Source organism: Grus americana, chromosome 20, assembly GCF_028858705.1.
Source record: "Grus americana isolate bGruAme1 chromosome 20, bGruAme1.mat, whole genome shotgun sequence".
NCBI lineage: Eukaryota > Metazoa > Chordata > Aves > Gruiformes > Gruidae > Grus > Grus americana.
In genome coordinates, this window is record NC_072871.1 from 2,887,985 (window position 1) to 2,893,247 (window position 5,263).

A 5,263-nucleotide genomic window follows, 5' to 3' on the forward strand; every position below is an offset into this window, starting at 1 on the left:
CTGACCAGAAAGCTGCTTACCTTTGAGACTTTCTGCCTCCCCACCGGCTTGGTGTGAAGGAGCTGCTCTGGGGGTCCCAAACAATCCAGGGACAGCCTGGAGCTCCCGTGGGAGATTTCCCACTGCTTTTACTTGGGGGCCTCGGAGAGCTGCCAGGTATCCCTGCAGGTGCGAGCCCCACGCCTTCGAAATGGAGTACGTGGGGTTTTTTTAGTACAAGGAAGACAGGGAAAAATTTGTGTGTAGCCATGTTGTAAATGTGATGTTTGCTCTGGATTATGTTTGTGTCGGTGACACGGAGCTTTGTCCTGTGACAGACATAGACAATGTCTCAGACAATGACTTAGCAAACTTTTCATTTAAGAACCACCTCGGGACAGTGCTCGGTACCTACCGCTTCTGCTGCCTCCCCTGGGAGGAGGGTAATGGACATCTTGATGATCCATGGGATGAGGCCTTAAAGAAGGCACTGTGCACTGTGTAGGGCATCCCGGAGCATGGCTCTTCTTAGACTCCCCTTTCTGGTGCATTTTGGGACAGGGCAGTTTCTTTCGTTTTTCCTTTTCCCTCAGTGGGTTTGGACACAGCATGTAAGAGGAGCCAGAGGTGAGCAGGAGACCTCTGCATTTGCATGGAGTCCATGAGGGAATGGGAAATGAAGTGCTGTAAGCCTACAAGAGGTTGTGTGCTCAGGTGGTGCCCATGAATGGAGAACTGCAGTATGGGCTGGGAACTGCTGGTGTCCTCCTCTGTCCCCAGAGCCAGGCATTTCCATGAAATCCAGGTGATGGCATGCACTGATGTTTACCTGACCACCTAACCACGCAGTTTGGTAGGGATAGCTGTCTTAGGAAGTGGCAATGGTCAGAATAAAGAGTCCTAAGGTCTGTGTATTCCAGCCTTGCTGTGGCTGAGCACGCATGGGAGATTCGGGTCTGTTCTACACCCCCCAGCCTGCCCACCTTTCCTCCCGCCCCACCTCCCACAGAGCCCCACATTCCCCTGGGCCAGGCTCGTGCTTCTTCCACCTTAACAAAGCTCAGCATGGGACACCTGCCCTGCACAAAGCCAGGAGGGTTTTAAAATTAAGGTCACTAGTTTGTGCACATCCCTCCGTTGTGTACATCCCATCCTTCCATCGAGCATCACCCCTTCATGCAATATTGTACCAGAAAGGTCTTTGGTATGGAAGGCCAAACCATCTCTCAGGGTGGCACCAAGAGGCTGAGCTCCCTGAACCCTGGGAGCTTAGTGCCAGCTCTGCCAGGCGTGTGGGATGACTCTGCCCCCTCCCCTGTTGTTTCTATCACGAGCCATGGTGAGACAAGGTCCGTCTCTGCCTACACGAGCAGCAAGCCTCAGCAGTGAGCTCTGGTGCTGCCAACATACGATCCAAAGCATCAGTCTGTTCAAACACTGCAATGACAGGAAATCTCTTCCAGGAGAAAAAACACCATGCTCCCAACCAGCCTCTTTCCATCCATCTTTATTTCTGGTTCAGCTTGGGCTGTCACAGGAAGGGGTCGGGCAGATTCCTCCCCGCACTGCGGAGTTTGCGATTCTGCTGTCATTGCTCTCTGTGACGGTGCAGGGTTTGCTGGAGGGGGGGATCCGACTGCGGTCCCTGCAGCTCTCTGCTCTGTGGGTGCTGTGCATCACGGCGGGATGCTGGCTGCCCACTAAGGACAGTTTCACCAGTTTACTGGGCGTGGGGAAGGGGGTTGTACGAAACATCATGGGATTCCCACAGGCCTAAGCTCTAAGACTCCTTACTCTAGCTCAGGAGCTGATTTTACCTTTATGGAAATTTTCTGAATGTATACCAATATCATTGGGAGCACAATTTGGTTTCACAGTATAAAAATCCGATTTGCTGGCTAGGATGCAGTGGCTCATGTTCTCCCCCTGGTGCTTCAGGGCCCAAAAGTGCCAGAAGCATCTGATACACATTGGCAATCTTCTTTTTCTGCCAGCTAGAAAATTCTGATAACAAGAGACTGATCAGGACATTTTATATCATTGTGCTTCTGTGTTGAGAGCAGATATAGGAGGGATCTGCTCATATTTTCCAATCCCTGGGCTGCAAGATTCCCGGCAAATGGATTCCCTGGAGACATCAGTGGGAAGAAAGCTCGTGGTCTTCAGGGAAAGACCACGAGGGCTTTTACCCTCAGGACCTGCAGGGCTGGTCTTGGATGGGGTCGCTGTTCCTGTGAAGTGAGGCTCTTGCTTGGGGTGTTGCTGATACGTCTGCCTCTACATCTGCACATGCACAAGCATCGGAGAAAAGAGGGGGATTCAGGATTAGCCAAGGGGAAGGATTATTGCTGAAGGGACAAGGCTGGGGTGTGAACTGGCAAGGTGCTTGGAAAAACCTCCTGATGGGAACCGTAAGCAATGTTAGGTAAGCGTGAGGGAGTCAGGCCAGGTTTATGACGCAGAGAGCTCTCCAGCAGAGCCCACCTTGCTCCAAGGAGGGATAAAGCTCCGCAGTTTCCAAGCTGTGACCTGGACACCAAAAGTGCCTCCAGATCACCCACATTTCCCAGCCGGATCTGTCCTCTGCTGAGCTGTACACACCTCGTGCCCTGTCCTGGGCCAGCTTTCCCTGGGGTGCTGCTCCTTGCTAAAGAGAGGTGCAGACCACCTTCGCACCAGTGCAGCCCCCTGCATCCACAGCAGCTGAGGGGCTGCTGCGCCCAACCTGCCAGAAAGACACAGGGCCGGACCCTCTGCTAGTGCCAACTGGGGCAGCTCCCCTGATTGCAATTAAACACCCAGCAATTAACTGCAGAGAAGGAGCTTAACTTCTTTGCTCAACGGAGGAGTTGGATTCCTCTCACTAATACACCCAAGTGCCTGCCCTGCTCTTCCCATTCCAGGCCTCTGCAAAGTCCTGGGTCCTGTTGCAGGCCAAATGACTAATGCTCTGCTTTTCCTTCATATGCACTTAATTAAGGCATTAATGAAGAGATACATGCCCATTGCCTCACCTCATCCCCCCATTAAGGATGCAGCTGTTGTTTTAGGGGAAAGGTGATATCCTGGAGGTTTTATAGGACCCCCTTGGCACACAGCTCCCTTTCCTCCCCTGGCACACAACACGGGGGAGCAGCTGAGCGGCGATGGCTCAGCCCTGTGTCTTCCCCATGAGTCTCCTGTGACAGCCCTAAGCTCCTGGCTGAGGTAGGAGACCACAGGGCATGACCTGACCGCCACGGCAGCTGCCCGGGAATGCGCTTGTGCTTGGGTGTAGCTTTGAGCGAGTTTGCACAACTGCAACCAGGAGTGACTCAGCCGAACCAGTGAAACTGGTATTGGAGAGGCAGGTCTTTCCCATGCTGAGATTCCTACATTTGCTGTTCAAAAATGATTTAATTTTGATAGCAAGCTTTAACAACTGAGCAGCACGGCCGGGCGATGCAGGAGCAGCTCCCCGGTGAGCCCTCCTTGGCAGGAGCAGCCCCCATGGCTGGGGCAGGGGTGAGGAGCCAGGAAGGTCCTTGCCAAACCTGCCGTGCTGAATCGGGGGCAGCCAGGAGGAGCAGCTGCTCTCAGGCATATTGCATGAGTGATCTGCAAAGTCATAGTGATTTGTGTGTCTTAAATGGGCCAGGAAGGGGCTGGGGAAGATTGGCAGCAAGGACAGAAATCTCTCGCTGCCAACTGGGGTGCATGGTGATGCATTTTGGAATTTAGCAGGATGCCTGAAATAACAAAGATTGCCCCAGGGAGATGTAGCTCTGGGGAAGTGGTGCTTCAGCAGGTTACATCCACTCACCACTCTGATTACCCCCAGAGTAAGTCTGTCCTCCTCCCTTCCAAAGGCTGCTATTTGCTCATCCTCTCTGTCAGGGGCTGGGATGCAGCCATGACATTTAAAGGCAAAACCCAGCGAGGGAAGACAAAGCAGGAAAGAAAATAAACTTTCTCAACTTCTACCTGTTACGGTTCTTCCTCAGACAAAGCGCCTGGCTCTGAGGAAGACCACGGTTGCTGAAGCACAGGCAGGGAGGGATGGGGACTCAGTGCATCTCCCCGGTGGGCAGCTTGCCTGAGAGAGCAGGCAGCAACAGGAGGTGCCCCCCACCCTGGGAGCCCAGGCAAGCCCTGGCCCCTCCATCCCCACACGGTCGGCACTGAGGTGTGTGGATGTCCCCGTCCCCAGCGAGCTGCTGACTTACTTTGGTGGCGGCTGCGGGGGGCTGCCTGCGCCGGGCAGGGTGGTGGCTGCGGGTGCTCCCGGCTGCACAGGGACCCCATCTTCCTGGCCACATAGCGGCAGGCTGGTGGGAAAGGGGAGACCTGTCTGCTCCATGCAGCAATGCAAAACACCAGCTACCCTGAATATCCCTCCCCAGAGAGGGACCTCTTTGTGAGCTGGGGGTCCTGCAGAGGAGGATTGGCTGGGGATTGCGCTGGACCCGTGGCATGTCATGGGCAAAAGTGACAGAGGAAAAGAAGGGGACTGGATTTAATGGGCTAACGGGAGTTACAGTGTCTGGTCTCCTGGCTGTGCTTCAAACCACTCCAGCACCAGCCTTCCTCCCCCCACAAGCTGAGGCCATAAAATATGCAGAGTATTTACCATGCAGATATCCCTCTAAGCTCTCTTGCCTTAAATGAGAGGTTTCCTTACCGTTGATAATTACTCAAACCATTTTCTCCTGGGCTCAGCAAAGCTGTCTTTTCCAGGCAGCCTGTCTCTTCCTCTCTCTCCTCTCGCAGTCAGCTCTGCAGTGGTTTTATTTCTGTACAGCCCGGCTTCCTCCTTCTGTCTCTCCCGTGGTGATGTTGCTCCAGCAACACCCGGTCACGCGCGGGGAGGCAGGGTCAGCCCGGTGCTGCCTCTGGGCAGGGCTGTGCTGTGCCGGGAGTGGGATCCCTGCACCTCCCGGGAGGGTGGAAGCACTCTGAGCATTGGTTTTGGGCAGCGGCACGGAAGTTTGAGCAGACCATGCTGAAAAGGCAGCTTGGCCTTGGCAGGAGGAACCGCTGTTGGTGCTTTGTGGCTGGTGGAGGACCTGGGTTTGAGATGTGGGGAGGTAAATCCGTTGCTGCAATCTCTAAGCTGAGTTGGAGAGCATTGCTGCAGCGTGCACTTTGTTTGTGTGGAGCAGGGGGTGAAGAAGGGGATGTTTCCTTTCTTTCCTGCTGCCATCTGAACACTGCAGGGAGGTGAATGTTCTTCCCTCCCCCAGCCAGACCTTCAAACCCTCTTATACTGTGTCCTGTTGTAGGCAGGGGAAGGTAAGGGTGACAT

General features: G+C 54.2%; 1 long non-coding RNA gene across 1 annotated transcript; it reads right to left on the minus strand.

Moving 5' to 3' along the window:
• Positions 1-1,470: 1,470 nt before the first annotated feature.
• On the minus strand, positions 1,471-4,910 carry LOC129215613 (uncharacterized). Its single transcript, XR_008580046.1, has 3 exons — positions 4,640-4,910; positions 4,185-4,286; positions 1,471-2,262 (listed from the first exon to the last, which is right to left on the minus strand). It is a non-coding gene; the product is annotated as an uncharacterized LOC129215613 (long non-coding RNA).
• Positions 4,911-5,263: the final 353 nt, after the last annotated feature.